Consider the following 19,076-nt stretch of genomic DNA (forward strand, 5'->3'; position numbering starts at 1 on the left):
GTTACAGAAGAATCTCGATGCTGAAACATGCATCACCCCAAACAGATGTTCAGAAGGAATCTATAACACTTGATCCGATTGGATCTTACGTTACGTCGTCCTGAAGGAACAAAACTGCGAAATGCAGGAAAAAGTTAATTCATTATGCATTTATAAGAAATGCTAAACACTGAAGTTAAAGAAAAGTGATAAGTCACTTGAAAATGTTCTTACTAAACCGACTTTCAGGTTATAAAACACTTACGTCGTTAAGTTTGTTAAAATACAAGTCCGCAGTATAAAACATATAAAAGGAAATCTTTCCAATTTCTATAACTCCGACTACCATTACAAATCTGTTTACCTACACTAGTCCCATTAAACCAAACTACAAGTGATCGGCAGATCAACGCCTCACATAAATAATGTGAATAACGAGAAATGAAAATTAACAGCTGACGAATCGAAACCGCATTCGGCACTATCATAATATACCGGACAATTGAACAATAAATCTAAAAATAAAGAAAAGGTAACTAGAAAACGAAAGTTTACCGAACTTGAACACGCGCGGCTAAGCAGTAACGATCAGCCTCATCACCTAGGTTTCCACGTGGGCAACCCTTAAATTCATGCCAATACTGATGTAACGCTATTATATCAACACCTTCTGACTGGTAAGAACTATTCCGAAACATGGCCTGAATAGTTCGTATCAACTACTGCAAACACTGATATCGTTCAAGTCGATTCGCAAAAATGCATAACCTATGACTTGGCTATGTACAGACGACGCCCTAATCCTGTCGTTGAGCCAACGTTATGGTATCTACACATCATTTATACTGTCAGGCGAAATCGAAACTTTAAACACAATCCCGGATATTTAAATCTAATGCTCGTTGAAACTCTAACACATGAAGTGAAATTCGCTACAAAATGAACTCGAACCTGGAAATATAACTGTGTCCATTTCTTATAATAAAGCGAAAAATCGAAATTACCCAACATGTCCGAATAGTTTAATCTATGCCTCAGTACAATCTCAACACATGCAGTGAAGTTCGCTAAATAAAAACAAACTCAACACTCGTTTAATATTGCGTAATATCACTGAAAGTAATAATCACTACCATCACGATATCACGGCGTAACTCGAGTGTGAGGCTCAAACTGGCCTTTCATGTTAACATTTCAACAGGCATCATCGTAAACTGTCCGGTGAAGTAACTTTTCATCAACCTACTCATGGGCGCCCGCAGGATCTTGTCCAGTGGGGGGGGGGGCACATTAACAATTTTCTTGAATATAAAATATAAAATGAATGAATGAAATGAATGTAAAAAAGCAACATTAAATTGTGTACATAAATTTCCGGTTATAAGAGATGCTAGATGTCTGTCAGTAAGTTTAGTTTATGAAATAATCTGGTATGATGTTAAACAACTGAACATCAAACTTTTTAGAATTGCAGGGGGGCAAGCGTTCCCTTGCCCCCCTTGCGGGCCCCCATGAATATACTCAAGCTAAATTATCATTCTAGTAAAATTATTTTTTTCACACACGCTGTTTCTAGTCAGCGATAATTTCGTCTCATAAAGGTACAGAATAGAATTCAATTTACAAAGATCAAGTGTTAACTTGACTGTGTGTCAGAATATATTTTGTTCGTGAGGTCGGCTATCACAAACTGCAATTCGCAGGTATCAAATAGAACCGTCATTTAGACTTAAATGTCGAGACATACGGTCTCATATAAAAGAGTAATCATAGGAGAACATCAAATTGTTCTTAAAATAGACGTTCAAACGCGCTCACCTGGATTTGGCCACCTTTAAATTTTTCAAGTGTTCTGGATTTCTTACAGGACATCGTCATCTTACACAGCCTGTCTCAGAAATATTTCATCTTAACATACACCCTGTCACAAAAATTCCTCTACTTCGAAAAACAGGGCCTCTTATTCTCAGCCTCGTGCTCATCATAACCTACAGGCATCTTCCTAACTAGACCACTTCTTCTTGTTTGATACTGTTTCAAAAACAAGCAATCCCCTTATAACGACCTCACAATTAACTTCCCTAATTTTTTCTGAAATCAAAAGCAAAATAGCATACCGTGATTTTCTGTATCACAAACACACGGTGTCACAAAATTTAAGTTTCCCAAAATAAATGCCAACTTTATCAGATTTCACTGGATTTCGATATATATAGCATATCTCGCTTGATATTACTGCTGAACACATAATTTATAATCTCAAACTCACCCTGATGTGCATAATAATTTTATTATTATTAATATTATTATTATTATCATTATTATTGTTGTACCGGGAGGTGCACATCAACGCCGCGCATTCAAAATTTGCGCCTAAATGAACTCCTCTATTGGTCATACAGTGAAACTGATAACACAACAAGTTGGAAATTTAATCAGAAGATGTCACCTCTGAAAAATTAAGTAATTGTTTTGTTGTGAAGTTTCATAAACTGACTAAATTTCTCCTTGTTTTGTTTTGATATACATCAAGAAGTTTGAACATTTTTCTACAGATGACACCACTAACAATTATAATCATGTACCCTAGTGCAATGTGAAAGAACTTATAATTTAAAGAAGTTTTGTATTTCTATGTTGTCCCTAACTGATCTCTGTTCATTTATTTTTGGATTGGCAACACTTCCTGTTCTTTCCGCCAGTTTTGAATCTAGCCAACCACTATTTTTTGTAATTAATTTCCCACCAATCCCGCATTTCTTGTTCAGTTTGTGTTAACCAATAAAAATTAAGAGTGGGTGTCCTCATTAGTCTTGAATTATCTCGAACCTTCCCTGACGGTTTATAAACTGCGGCTTTTCACGTTTCTTGGCCAATTGATCGTCGTCTTACATAGTGTGTGTGTTTAAGCAGGAGGCGGGCGGCCTCTTTCGTCGGCAGCAGAACATCTATAAGGTAATGGCCACATAAATTACATCTTTCTTGTTGTAGCTACCTCCGCAGCTTAATCCGAGGCGAAAGGTCCGAATCTTTAGTTATGTAACCTACTTTTATAAAATGTAACTTACCTCCGGCTAATGTAAAAATTTAATAAAATCTTTAACTGCAAACCGGGGATAGAGAGTGAAGTACCCTCTCGAGCTCACTTTCATCTTGCTTTGAGGTGACTACGTTTTGTAACTATTTTTCTTTCCTTCTGTAATGCATTAATTAAACCTTTATTCGCGTCACCTTAGTAGCTTAGGATTAGCCCGGTTAGGATTTTATTATTCGTTATCTAGGAGCGCGAGTGTACGCCTCCATTCATTTTGTGTTCGGGCCATTTTTTTAACCTGTTCTTTTTCGCAAAGGCCCTGTAGGTTAGGTACTGGATACCCCTGGACTAAACCTTGTTATTTGTAATTCTGAAAGTGTAACTTTTGAGGTAATATTGCCTTGAGCGGGCTGTAAGAAATGGAGAGCCTGTTTGCTCTTTTCAAAGTTTGTAATAGTGATGGGTGCCTCCGGAAGGCTTGACATTTGTATTTGAGGGAGCAGGTGCTCTTGAATTAGGGGATTTCTGCCCTTAACTAAAGGATTTCTGATTTTAATTGAAGTTCTTTAAACTGAATCCGGTATCTCTGACATTGTAAAATAGGGGCTTGAAACCCAAAATTGTTAAAGATCTGAATCTTGGTTCTTCCTAGTCTCGTTTCAAGATTGCCTTGTACCATATATATTGTTATGTTCACTCAGTGAAAAATATTGTTAAGTTTGTTTTTGGAAAAGAAATATAACCTTTTAAAGTTTTAACTCAACTTTGATATTGTAGATAGACCCATTCACCCCGGCACCCTATAGGCTGTCTCCAACTAAAATGAAGGCTCTTAAAGTGATAAGCGACCAAATGTTAAAAGATGGTATTATTCGATCCTCTAAGTCGGCGTATTCATCGACTATTTTTCTACTGCCTTCCCAGTTGGCTTCAGGCCTGTCATTGATTATAGGGCTTTAAATCGGATGATGGTGTTACAATCTCTGCCTCTTCCCGACCTTCACTCTTGTTTTCCACGGTTTCGGAAAGCTAAGTTCTTCATCCTTGATCTCAATCAGGCGTACAACCAGATCCATCTACCTGAAGAATCAAAACATCTAACAGCTTTTGCCACGGATAAGAACTTGTACGAGTACATCCGCGTGCCTTTCGCGCTGTGCTCGCTAGACTGCCAAATAGGGTCTTCTCCGACATCAAATTTGAATACCTTTATCACTATTTTGATGATGTCGTCGTAGTTTCGGAGACCTTTGAAGAACACCTTGATCATCTGAAGGAAGTACTCGATCGCCTTCGTAAGGGCGGATTGACTGTCAAGTTATCTAAGATAGCTTTTGCTAAACCTTCCATGTCATTCCTAGGGCATATTGTGGCGCCGGATGGGGTTTATATTGATCGTTCCAGAACACAGGCCATCCGTGATTTCAAACCTCCTAAGGATATCAAAGGTATTGCCAGGTTCATAGGCATGGTGAATTTCTTCAGGAAATTTATTCCTAACTTCGCTAACAGAGCGGTGCCCTTAAACTTACTTCGTAGGAAAGGCGTCAAATTTGAGTGGAGACCGTCTCAACAAACCGCCTTTCACGATCTGAAATTAGCTCTTTGTATCGCCCCGGTCCTGGCAATGGCTGATCATCGGCGTTCGCCGCTGTCCCTCTTCAGGAAAATGAACTCGGAAGACGCGTCTAGGACATTATCGGCTCAAGAGGCCAAATATTCCATCTAGGAACTTGAGGGTTTGGCAGTCTTATTTGCGCTAGAGAAGTTCTGACTCTATCTGAAACATTTCAATTTCGACCTAGACTGATAACCAAGCCTTAAGTTGAGTATTAGCTACGCCGCGTCGTACTGGGCGTATAACCCGCTGGGCCATCAGGATTTCTGCATTCCAGTTTGAAGTAAGACATATCAGAGGATCTCAATTGTGGTTGCGGATGGACTAAGCCGCATGTGTTCTCATGATGTAGAGACCACCGAACAGGAAGATGGTTCTTCTCTCTCCACGCCCGTACCTTCAAGTATTAATGCCATTCTAACTGATATCCCCATGTTGTTTAGGGATATTGAAAAATATCAACGTGAAGATCCTGTGCTGGCCCATATTATTGAAACTCTTTCTTCTGGGGAACATGTCGACCCTTATGTATTGACAAACGGGGTTTTGTGTTGCCCGGCGAGGCACGATCAAAAGATGAAAGTAGTGGTTCCAGCTGTTCTTGGACCTATGATCTTCAGGTACTATCATGATACCCCATTAGGGGGGGGGCATTTAGGCATCTTCAAAACTCGAGATAAGATCCGAGAGTTTTTCATTTGGAAAGGTATGGACAGCGAAATTATTGAATTGATGAAAGCTTGTAAATCTTGCTTGCTTAGTAAGCCCACCTTGTCCACTAAGCTTGGTCTATTATCTTCTCATCAAGCGTCGCGCCCCATGGAACGTATCTATATAGATTACGTCGGACCCTTCCCCCAATCAAAGGGGAACGCCAATAAATTCATTCTAGTGTGTGTGGATGGTTTCATTAAATTTTCCTGGTTATTTCCGACTAAGCTGGCAACCGCTCAGTCCACCATTTCTTGTTTAAATACCATTTTTGCTTATTTTGGTCCCTGTCAATATATAGTGTCTGATAATGCTTAAGCCTTTACCTCCAACCTCTTCCGTAAATTCTGTTTTGATCTGTCCATATCACATGTAACTACTTCGGCGTATTATCCTCAACCATCTCTGGCTGAGCGGGTCAATCGTAATCTTAGATCGGCCCTCATCATATTTAATCATGATTATCATTCCAGGTAGGATACGTCTCTGCATTGGTTGGCTTTGCTTCAAATTCGGCGGTTCACGAGTCCCATAAATTTACTCCAGATTCTCTTATGTTTAAATTTGTTCTTAACACGCCGCTCTCTAACCTTTGGTAACTTACTGATATTTTACCAGAGACAACAGATCCCGATAATATTAGAGATCTATGGAAGAACGCTAAGGCCAATCTAAAAGTGCCCCTTGAAAAGTTTAGGGAAAGATATGGTCGTCGACGGAGGCCCACCAATTTAAAAGTTGGAGACCAAGTCATGGTTAGGAATTTGTTCCTGCGGGCAAGCTTGCCCCACATTCCATAGGCCGTGCGTCATTTTAGATTTTTTGACACCAGTTACATTATTGGTAAGCAATCCAGCCACAGAGAGGATCTTTAGAATTCACCTCTCCCAGGTGAAACCTGTATAATTGATTTGCTATTTTCGTTAGCCGCTAAATTTAACAGGAGTTTGAAGGTTATTTTTTATTGGAGGCCTTCTGCCCCTAATTATTTAATTATGGATATGATCTGTATGTACGATCTTTCCTTCTGGTTTTCCCGCTATCAATTCCTTGGTGGCCATTACCAAGTCCCCGCCTCCTGCATCTCTGCACTATTGGCACACAAGCAATTTCCACGCCGCATCACCAATAAAGATCGTACTCCCAAGTCTCCAACAACACTTCTCTGTCGCCTAGATCTTACTGTTTCAGTGCCCCCTCAGCCGTTCGCCGCCGTACTGCAACACAAGTGGGGTAAGGGCCCACTCCACTCTCATGAGGACTCCTAGTGAACGGTCGTCGGAGTCCATCTCCCGGCAAAGGCTGAAGTGCGGTGACGCTACCGCCAACTTATCTGTGGACTGTACATATACGTCTAACCTGCGGCGAACATCACCACGACTACCCCTCTCGTAATAGTGGGAGAGGTGTATCTGAGGGTACTTGAGGGGTCCAGGCGACCTCAACTGGGTATCGGCAGCGGCGGCACGTCTTGCAGTCAAATCTATCAACACGTATTTAACTGCCACAACAACAAGGACGATCTAAATCTGCATTTAATAATATTTTCTACAAATCAACGTTCGAACAAGACTTAGACATTTTTCTTCAACTGGGAATGTTTTCTCAAAATTCTTCTGCGTCACGCCTAGGAAGGACATTTGACGGTGAGAGGTCTGTACCGAGAGGTACACCTCAACGCCGCGCATTCAAAATTTGCGCCTAAATGAACTTCTCTATTGGTCATACAGTGAAACTGATAACACAACAAGTTGGAAATTTAATCAGAAGATGTCACCTCTGAAAAATTAAGTAATTGTTTTGTTGTGAAGTTTCATAAACTGACTGAATTTCTCCTTGTTTTGTTTTGATATACATCAAGAAGTTTGAATATTTTTTCTACAGATGACACCACTAACAATTATGATCATGCACCCTGGTGCAAAGTGAAAGAACTTATAATTTAAGGAAGTTTTGTATTTCTAGGTTGTCCCTAACTGATCTCTGTTCATTTATTTTTGGATTGGCAACACTTCCTGTTCTTTCCGCCAGTTTTGAATCTAGCCAACCACTATTTTTTGTAATTAATTTCCCACCAATCCCGCATTTCTTGTTCACTTTGTGTTAACCAATAAAAATTAAGAGTGGGTGTCCTCATTAGTCTTGAATTATCTCGAACCTTCCCTGACGGTTTATAAACTGCGGCTTTTCACGTTTCTTGGCCAATTGATCGTCGTCTTACATAGTGTGTGTGTTTAAGCAGGAGGCGGGCGGCCTCTTTCGTCGGCAGCAGAACATCTATAAGGTAATGGCCACATAAATTACATCTTTCTTGTTGTAGCTACCTCCGCAGCTTAATCCGAGGCGAAAGGTCCGAATCTTTAGTTATGTAACCTACTTTTATAAAACGTAACTTTCCTCCGGCTAATGTAAAAATTTAATAAAATCTTTAACTGCAAACCGGGGATAGAGAGTGAAGTACCCTCTTGAGCTCACTTTCATCTTGGTTTGAGGTGACTACGTTTTGTAACTATTTTTCTTTCCTTTTGTAATGCATTAATTAAACCTTTATTCGCGTCACCTTAGTAGCTTAGGATTAGCCCCGTTAGGATTTTATTATTCGTTATCTAGGAGCGCAAGTGTACGCCTCCATTCATTTTGTGCTCGGGCCATTTTTTAACCTGTTCTTTTTCCCAAAGGCCCTGTAGGTTGGGTACTAGATACCCCTGGACTAAACCTTGTTATTTGTAATTCTGAAAGTGTAACTTTTGAGGTAATATTGCCTTGAGCGGGCTGTAAGAAATGGAGAGCCTGTTTGCTCTTTTCAAAGTTTGTAATAGTGATGAGTGCCTCTGGAAGGCTTGACATTTGTATTTGAGGGAGCAGGTGCTCTTGAATTAGGGGATTTCTGCCCTTAACTAAAGGATTTCTTATTTTAATTGAAGTTCTGTAAACTGAATCCGGTATCTCTGACATTGTAAAATAGGGGCTTAAAGCCCAAAATTGTTAAAGTTCTGAATCTTGGATATTCCTAGTCTTGTTTCTAGATTGCCTTGTACCTGATGTATTGTTGTTCACTCAGTGAAAAATATTGTTAAGTTTGTTTTTGAAAAAGAAATATAACCTTTTAAAGTTTTAACTCAACTTTGATATTATAGGTAGACCTGTTCACCCCGGCACCTTCTTTAACCTCTTTCTGCTCTACGGTTATCCCCATAACAATTATTATTATTATTATTATTATTACTATTATTATTATTATTATTATTATTATTATTATTATTACCGTGGCTGGTGGATCAGCAGAGGTGAAAGAAGGTGCTGGGGTGAATGGGTCTAACTACAATGTCAAGAAAAAATTTAAACAGAAATGGAAGGTTATATTTTTGAAAAGCAATAAGTTAACAAACTCTCACTTCGTGAGATAACGATTACATAGCAAATTTAAACCAGATTCAGAAAAGAAAAAAGAATTCAAGATTGTAAATCTCTAACACATTTCGGTTACAAGGCCTTTAATTTTACAATTTTTGAGTGGTAGCTCAGAAACCAAAATTTGTTTCCAGAGCAGAAATACCCTAATACGCGGAGCCCTTGCTCCGCCCTCCCAGAGGTACGTTTACAATACATAAAAGAGCTGACCCGCTCTCAATTTTTCGAGCCTATTAAAGGCCATTACAGACTTTACCATTAACTGCCCTCAAGGCACAACACACAAAATGAAACGGGGGGTATCTTATACCCAACTTACGGGGCCTTAGTAGAAAAAGAACAGCTTAAGTAAATGGCCCAGAATGCAAAAATGAATGGAGGCGTGTACTTGCACTCCTACACATACATTCTTAAAACCTAAGAGACACTAGGCCGATGAAACAGGGGCTATTCCCAGACTATGGAGGTGACTCGTATAATGAATAAAGTTAACACAATAAGGAAGAGTAGAAAATCAGTTACCAAAACGTAGTCACCTCAAATCAAAATGAAGGGGAACTCGAGAGGGTAAAGCACTCTCTATCCCCGATTTACAGTTAAAGATATATGAAGTTTTTATATAAGCCAGCACAAATTTACATTTTTAGGTAGGTTACATTGTAAAAGTTTCGGACCTTTCCCGCGGGTTAAACTGCTGAGCTAGTAAGAAAATAAAGATTTTAAACGGCCATTACCTTACAGAAGAGCTGCTGCCTGATGAAAGAGGCGCTTCCCGCCTCCTGCTACACGTCCATACACTAGGTTAGATGTTGATGAAGTGGCCGAGAGACACGAAAATCAGCAGTGTTTATACCCACGGGGAAGGTTCGACACCTTTCATGAATTTTTAAGACACACCCACAGGCGTTTATTGGGTAGCTTAAAGTTACACATCAAAATCGAAGAAGAAAGACACGATTGGTCAAAAATTAATTACATAAATTCTGTATGCGCTAAGTTCAAAACTGGCGGAAAGAAAGATTAATATTGCCAACCCACAAAGGAAAGAACAAAATTTAGTAAGGATAAAAACTTATGAGTACAACATTTTTTCAAGAAAGTCCCTTCACTTCGTACCAGGGTGCATGATCACAGTTTTTAGGCAGTGACATGTATGAGAGAATGTCCAAACTTCTTGATAAATAGTAGACAAAACACGTCGAAATTCACACAGTGACATCTTCAGAGGAAAGGTTTAAGTAGATCCAGTTTTACGTTCACAGTTTCTCGTGTAGAGGAGTACTTTAAGGAGGAAAATTCGAATGTGCAGCGTAGAGGTGTACCACGCGGTACAATTATTATTATTATTATTATTATTATTATTATTATTATTATTATTATTATTATTATTATTATTATTATTATTATTATTATTATTATTATTATTGTACCGGGAGGTACACCTCCACTCCGCTAATTCAAACTTTGCTCCAGTTGAAACTCCTCTGCTGGAGGAAGTCTGAACTTTATCTACTGTGTTAATTTTCAAGTTTCTCAGAAGATGTCACTACTTGGAAATTTTGAAGTTTCTGAACTGGGTCGTTTTCTACATAGTTTTGTTTTGCCTGTAGTAAGAAGTGTGAACATTCTCTTCTAGAGGACACTACCGAAGAACTACAATTGTGCACCCTGGTGCGAAGTGAAAGAACTATGTTTTTGGAGAAAATTTGAATTCATAAGTTTGTTCTTTGTTAAATTTCTTGCAGTCATGGTTTAAGTTGGCAATGTTAACCCTTTATTTCCCCTTGTTTTGAATTTAGCCAATCCCGAATTTCTCGAATTAATTTTCCACCAATAATGTGTTTCTTCTTCATCTTGTGTAGGGGTTTTCTTGGTTAACCAATAAAATTCTTGTGGGAGGGTGTTCTCATTCCTGAAACGCCTCGAACTTTCCGCGAGAGTATATAAACTGCTGATTTTAGGGTCTCTGCGCCACTTGAGTAACATCTTTCAGTGTGTAAAGTACGTAGCAGGGGGCGCCTCTTTCTTCGGGCAGCAGTTCATCCACAAGGTAATGGCCGTTTAATAACTTCTTTTCTTGCTAGCTCAGCAGTTTAACTCTCGGGGCAGGTCCGAAGCCTTTTACCATGTAACTTCCCTTAAAATGTAAAAACACTTGGTATCTATTCTATCTTTTTAAACTACAAATCGGGATATAGACAGCTTAACCCTCTCGAGCTCCCACTCATATTGCATTGAGGTGAACTTATTTTCACAACCTTTTTTTCCTTAAAGTAATGTAAATTCTTTCCTTCTATAAGTCACCTCTTTAGTATGGGATTAGCCCTTGCATTAGCGGCCTAGAGCCAGATTAGGTTTTAAACAAAATGTATTAGGAGTGCAAGAACGCCTCCTCTCAAGTTGGTATTTTTGAGGCCATGTAATTTTCATGTTTCTTTACTTAATAGGCCTCAGTAGGTTGGGTATTTTACCCCTGTGTTTATGTCCTTAGGGGACAACTTGAAGGTGGAGTTTGGTGTGGCCTTTGATAGGCTTAAATTTTAAGAGCGAGTTGCTCTTTCTTGAAAAGGTGCGTTGTTGTATGCCTCGAGGAGGCTTTACCGTGTAAAGAGGAGCAAGTGCTCCTAGGCATGATTGGGGTCTTCTGCCCCTTTGTTGACTTCTGTATATCGTAAGGTTGGGCTTATAGCTCAAGAATTGGGTGTCTGGCTCTCGGAGCCCAAATCCTGTAATCACTGTAATTGTACCTTTTTCGAATTGTGTTTCGGCTACTGTGTACCTGTTCAATTTGTTATTTCTTATTCCTGATTTTGAAAAGAAAATATAACCTTGTTAAATTTTACCTTAACTTTAATTTCGTAGTTTGAGACCCGTTCACCCCCGCACCTTCTTTCACCTCTGCTGTTCCACAGATACCTCGGAACAATTATTATTATTATTATTATTATTATTATTATTATTATTATTATTATTATTATTATTATTATTATTACGGGGTTACCCGTGGAACAGAAAGAGGTTAAAGAAGGTGCGGACTGGAATGGGTCTAACTACAAGATCAAATTTAATTTAAAACTTAAACTGAATGTTATATTTTCAGAACTTCAAACTTAACAATTTTTTCATGATAATATTACAGGTACAAGTAGCAATCATTAAACAAGATTGGGAAAAATCCAAGATTCAGAACCTTCACTCTTTAGGCTTTAAAGCCCCTAATTTTACATTTCCTGAGCTACAAGCTCAAATTTACAACAGAGCACAAACTATTCATGCGCAGAAATCCCCTAATTCAATAGCACTTGCTCTCCAAAATCTAAATATCTAGCCTTCCAAAGGCACTCTTTACAATCACAAAATTTGGAAAAGAGCTAACAGGCTCTCGGTTCCATACTGCCTACACAAGGCAACATTACGTTAATCTCGGATCTCTCAAACCACCATGTACAAATGGAACTTATTTTTACAGGGGTATTAAATACCCAGTCTTCTGGGCCTTCGTGGAATAAGAATAACAAGTTAAATTTGTGGCACGAACACAAAAATGAATGGAGGCGTCTACTTGCACTCCTAGATATGAACACTAAAAAAATCTAATGCGCTCTAGGCCGATGAAACAGAGGCTATTCCCAAACTACTGAGGTGACTCGTATAGAAATTACTTTACCACATTACAGAATGAAAAACATTTATAAAAACGTAGTCACCTCAAACCAAGATGAAGGGGAGCTCGAGAGGGTACATCACCCTCTATCCCCGATATACAGTTAAAGATTTTGTGAAGTTTTTACATTAGCCGGTAGAAAGTTACATAGTTAACGATTCGGAATTTTCCCTCGGGTTAGACTGCGGACTTAGCAAGAAAGAAAGATGTTATATGGCCATTACCTTGTAGATGTACTGCTGACCGATGAAAGAGGCCGCCCGCCTCCTTCTGCGACACACACACTTAGTAAGATGACGATCAATTGACCAAGGAACGAGAAAAGCCGCAGTTTATAAACCCTCAGGGAATGTTCGAGATCATTCAAGATTATACTAGCCACACCCTCTCAATTTTATTGGTTAATTTCAAAATTACACTCAGAATCGAAGAAGAAGCCGGTGATAGGTGGAAAATTCATTACAGAAATTAGGGATTGGCTAGATTCAATAAGGCGGAAATAAAAGGAAATATTGCCAACCCAAAAATAAACGAACATCAATCAGTAAAAAAACTTACGAATACAAAACTTCTTTGAATTATAAGTTCTTACACCTCGCACCAGCGTGCATGATCATAGTTTTAGTAGTGTCATCTGTGGAAGAATGTCCAAACTTCTTGATGGATAGCAAACAAAACTAGTAGAAATTCAGTCAGTTCAGGAAACTTCACAAGAACAAAATTACTCAATATTTAGGTGGTGACATCTTCTGATTAAAGATCCAAGTTGGTGTAGTTTCAGTTTCACAGTTTCACCAATAGAGAAGTTCATTTAGGAGCTAGTTTTAAATGCGTGGCATTGAGGTGTACCTCCCGGTATAATTATGAATATTATTATTATTATTATTATTATTATTATTATTATTATTATTATTATTGGATAATTGGATATTTGACTTCATCAGGCTTAGAATCGCTATTTTATTGTTATCATTATTGTAGGTTTTATCGGCCCGAACATTATTTCACCGGTTTTCATAACAATATATAAATATATATATATATATATATATTGGCTATTTGCTTTACGTCGCACCGACACAGATAGGTCTTATCGCGACGATGGGACAGGGAAGGGCTAGGAGTGGGAAGGAAGCGGCCGTGGCCTTAATTAAGGTACAGCCCCAGCATTTGCCTGGTGTGAAAATGGGAAACCACGGTAAACCATGTTCAGGGCTGCCGACAGTGGGGTTCGAACCTACTATCTCCCGAATACTGGATACTGGCCGCACTTAAGCGACTGCAGCTATCGAGCTCGGTATAACAATATTTAAAACTTCACCTTTTACATTTTTCTTCAAAAAATTAAACATATTTTAAAGTTTCGCGCACTGACAGAGGTAACTCGCCTCAACACGCCACAACGGGACAAGCAAGTACAAAACACGAAATTTAAGTTAGACGGACCTGTAACTGCGTCGTGGGCATGGCGTTATCTTGACCTCGTATTTAGCCTCTCATAATTGCAGAGCGCATTCTTCTCAACGTTACTTATGATTACACCGATTCTAAACTTTACTTGATTCAACACACGTAAATAATAAATTATTCTAGACACATATAACATTGCCTCTTCCCGAGAACTCACTCTCACAGTGTGTGGGAATCTCCAACTCCCCCTTCACCAGGTATTTTTAAAGATATGACTGACCGTGAAACCCGAAGCTTATCTCCGCCAGTCTACCGTTCCCCTTTACCGATTACAAAAATACACCGTCCCGCGGTAACTCACGAAAGCTATCTATGAATTCGCTGTTTCCTTTGAGAAGTTCATGAACCCTATAATAATTCAACTAATGATATTCTGTAGTGATCATGACTGATGTCGTAACTACACTCTCATTCACCATTTACGACTTGGTAATAAGATCCTCCCTCGAGCCATCTGACTATGTAAAATTTCACAAGTTCATTCTAGTCCACTTGAAGCCTTCTTATTGATGTTGCCCGACGCAGTTCCACACTCTCGGACCGGGAAATCGAGACTCAACTCAAAAATTCCACCTAATTTTCCCTTTACTTTAACGGGCGTAATTAAGTAATTTCGTGCATTAGGTTTGCTGTATGTCCTTGACACGGACAACTTGGATGCCAACTTCCCTCCAGGCCTAATTCAATACAATTCCACCCCGTGGACTTTAGCTTCATCAAATATTTCCTAAACTTCTTCATTATTTATTTGTTTGTAAATGAAAGTTATTATCTAGAATTCCATTATTTATATCCGAGGTCTGCCGAAATATTCCGACCTCGTTCGAATGTTCGGCGGCTCCCCGCGGTAACTTGTCATGGCACGGAACGTGAGAAGCTTGCAATAAAGTAGTACGGTTGCACTCGTACTTGCAATATTTAGCAAGATACAAATATGTTCTCAAAATGTTATACAATCAACAAGACCGTGAAGCCCATAGGTGACATAAAAACTGAGTATATTTCCGTGCAGAAATGTTACTTCCTTGCATAGTTCATGAATTATTATTGTACCCGGAGGTACACCTCAACGCCGTGCATTTAAATGAACCGCCTTGAAGAACGCTATCTATTACAAAAAAAAAATATGAAAGAACTAGTGCAAGAAGTTGGGACGTCGGTCAACAGATGCCTCTACTAAAGTGATAGAGTAATCTGTTATTTTAAGGTTTCCTAAACTGACTGGATATCTTTTGTTTTGTGCTGTATCACAGTTGACAACATTTCTAGCTCTTCCCGCCAACTTGTGATCTCAACGAATAGAAAAATTCATGTATTCATTTTTCTGCCAATTGCTTCTTGTAACTTTTCAATTGTCCAATAAAATGAGAGGATGTGTCGGGTTTTAGTCGAGAGCCTTCTCGAACCTTCCTCTCGGGTATAAACGCTGACGCCTCTTCGAGTTAACTTGTCCTATTGATCGTCGTGTTATTGCGTGTGTGTGTGTTAAGAGAGGATATAAGTAACTCTTTCAGCTAATTCGAGGGGAAGGTTTCCTCTCTTTAATAATGTAAAACTTCCGAAAATGTAAATGTTTCTTTCTTCTCATGTAAAAGTTCAAGTAAATCAAACGTACTTACACTGAAAAGAGAGAGTGCGTTACCCTCTCGAATTCCTCTTCAATTAATCTTGAGGTGACTGCGATTTTGTAACGGTTGTAAATTGTAACTTAACTTGTCCATCTAGTCACCTCATCGTCGGGCCTCAAGCCCAAGGAACCGCTTGATTTCAAGGAGCGCAAGTGTCCGTCCCCATGAACCTGTTGATTTTCATAAAGGCCCAGTAGAATGGGCACTCGATACCCCAGTATTATTTCTTCCATGTAAAAGAAAACTGATGCGGTATTGTTAAATGTAGGTTGTGCGTAGAGAGGGCTGAAAGTGTAAATTTTATTGAGCAACGACGTTCTAATCTCTTAACTTAAAGGTTGCCTTGAGTAGGCTGCAAGGGTTTGGGAGCGCAGTCTCCTCGAGCATAGGTGGTGCAAAGTGCTCTTCAAAATTGTGATTTAATTATCCTGTACAAGAAATTGGCTATCTGTCTAAACACAGCATTAGTGATGTAGGGACTTCAAATTGTAACTAACCTTTTCTAGGCTTTTCTGTTTCTCTAGTTTGTACTAAACGAGTTCTTGTTGTTTGTTAACATTTATTATCTGAAAAGAAATATAACCTTAATATTTAAAGTTTTAAATGAATCTTTTGACTGTCGTAGATAGACGCATTCAAACCAGCACCTTTTTTGACGTCTCTGTTCCACGAAAACATGGTAATAATAATAATCTATATATACAAAATATGAGTTTTGTCTGTACATTGCTCAGAATTTAAAAAGAATGTTATATCTGTATCGGTCGTGTCCACAGTAACAAGGCAATGCGCTTTTTAATTGTCTGTCTGTCTGTCTGTCTGTCTGTCTGTCTGTCTGTCTGTCTGTCTGTCTGTCTGTCTGTCTGTCTGTCTGTCTGCCTGTCTGTCTGTCTGTCTGTCTGTCTGTCTGTCTGTCTGTCTCTAATTATGTAAGGGCATCACGAGAAAATGGATGAAGAGAATTTAATGAAAATCGGTATGTAAAGTCTGAGAAATAGGTGCTATATTTTAGATTATAAATATTTTTTATTCACACTGGATGAAATGGTAGTTTAGGAGAAGATCACCTAAATTTTGTTATCGTTTCTATCGAAAAGTATTACATAACAAAAGTTACAGAGAATGTTTTATGGTACCGACTATAACAATAGAATAGTGAATTCAGTCCATAACATGGAAATATTCGCGATCGGTCCGTATTGACGAGGAAAAATGAGAGGGTGTCAGGGCTGCTCCAATATCCTGGAGCTGGAAGACCTACTCATAAAACTGATCAACAATAGCATTACGTTCACCATTGTTTGTTTTATCTTCTGCTACTACTCATCTATGACAAATGGGATTTCTAGTGCGTCCCGAGTAAAACAGCCTGACTGAATATTGGCGGTAAGTAGCTGCACGTGCTATATGACTGTTCCGTCGATGACGGGCACTGCAGATGATAATAATAATAATAATAATAATAATAATAATAATAATAATAATAATAATAATAATGTGAAGAGGCCGTGCCCACCTATTATTTGGGTGAGCTGGTGAAGGCCCATCACGACAACTTTCTACATCATATTAGTGTTGCGTCACTCAGTGCAGTGGCTCGCGCAGGAATTCCTGTCCTCATCGTTGTGATACATGGTCCGGGTGAAAGTATAGTGCCATTTGGAGGGAGCTCATTATTATCGTCGTGTCTTTACATTGTGACCAGGCTACTGGCCAGATGTGAACAGTAGCGGGACCCCGCGGGCTTGTTCCTTACTTCAGTAGCTGTGCAGAGCTTCTTTCGGTAGTTATTTCTGAAAGAATGTGGGTTTCCCAACCTGTTCCAACAATAATCATCCCTTACTGCCACTCACAACAATGAACAAGTAATTAGCCAATAGTCAGCGAAGTTGCGATAACAAAGACATCCTCCTGATCTAAACTCTAAATACTGAGGTTTCGAGCCTGTTTATATCTCTCGGCAGCCAGTGAAGTAGGCCTAGGATGGACAGTTGGTCCTATGAACGAGATTATTTCTTAACATTGTGGCGATCAGCGTGTGTGCTCCTACCATGTGCTTTACGTCGCACCGACACAGTGGCGACCATGGGATAGGAAGAAGGAAGCGGTCGTGGTACAGCCCCAGCATTTGCCTGGTGTGAAAATGGGAAACCACGGAAAACCATCTTCAGAGCTGCCGACAGTGGGGTTCGAACTCACTATCTCCCGATTACTGGATACTGGCGACTGCAGCTATCGAGCTCGGTAATTGTGTAAATTCTTCCCTTCTTCTTCTTCTTCTTATTATTATTATTATTATCGTCGTTGTTGTACTACGAAATAAACTTGTAACTTTCCTTATCAGGAAACGAGGGGCAGATTGCGCTGCTACTCCTCCTCAGTCTTCACTTATCGCCCCCTTATTTGTGTCGAGTGTGCCCCAGATTGCTGATGTGAAAACATTTCCTGGCTGACATCTCCTCAATTGTGCCAAAAGTTACAGGGCTAAAGCTTTCAAATTGCGAGCTCAATCAAACTTGAAAAAATATTTTAAAAATTACGAAAATCATTTCCGGCCTGAATGCAGTTCCGAAAAAACAGCCTAAAATCGCTTCTTTCTATATTCGTTTACTTTTGTATTCAAATCCTAGCCAAATTCACTCATTTGCATCATTATTTCTGTACTGTGTTCCTTGGTTCTATACCCTCAGGCGTTTTTTGATTTCTTGAAAAATGTCCACAGCGAATGTGACTCACATCAGCGCTCCTAGTGGTACAAACTGCTAACCGGACAACGATGTTCAAGAAAGCGATTGTATTATATTCTGAAGGGCAAAACAAATGTGTCAAAAGAAACATACACTTTACAGAACATAATTTTCATTAAGCTGACCAGAAATGTGAAATCAAGCAATTAGTATATTGTTCGTTAAGAAACACAACAGTGCTCTGGTCACGCCTCCGAGCCACAGAGTCCATCAGAACAATCAGTACGATGATGTGGCTCAGATACGCGGTGGTGCAACAAACAAACATGTAGCAGAACGTGATCCTCCTCCTCTTCAACTCACCTAGCAATTTTCTTTCCACAGCTCTATTTCATTTTCTGGCTTTCTTGATTCAATTTTGGAATTTTTTGTCAGCATTGCGGAGTTTTTCCTTGTCGGTTCGTAGCATGGTCTCAACATTACGACATCCAGCACCCAATCCCAGCTTTTCCAAAACCTTACATCTTGTCGCATTGAATGTTGGCACTGCTTCAAATATCCGAAGTCTAGGATATACATAGCCACAAACACTGTCTAGGGAATCCGACTCCGACACGCTCCGTGCAGATCAGTGTGTGCTTAGACTGTGTGGATGCTTGTTCTTTTCGAACCACCGACTGCTACATTTGTAATTCTCACACTGACGACTAGAGCTGTTTCAATATTTAAAATAATACTTCCACTCTTTATACAAGAATGATTTATGTATAAGTTAAAAGTCGGGATTCCAAAGTTAATTGTAGATTAAAAATAACGAAATAGACTTGGTCAGCCTAAATCTCCATACCGGAGTGATGAACCGCGGGACACCCAG

The sequence above is a fragment of the Anabrus simplex genome, chromosome 11 (assembly GCF_040414725.1).
Source record: "Anabrus simplex isolate iqAnaSimp1 chromosome 11, ASM4041472v1, whole genome shotgun sequence".
Lineage (NCBI taxonomy): Eukaryota > Metazoa > Arthropoda > Insecta > Orthoptera > Tettigoniidae > Anabrus > Anabrus simplex.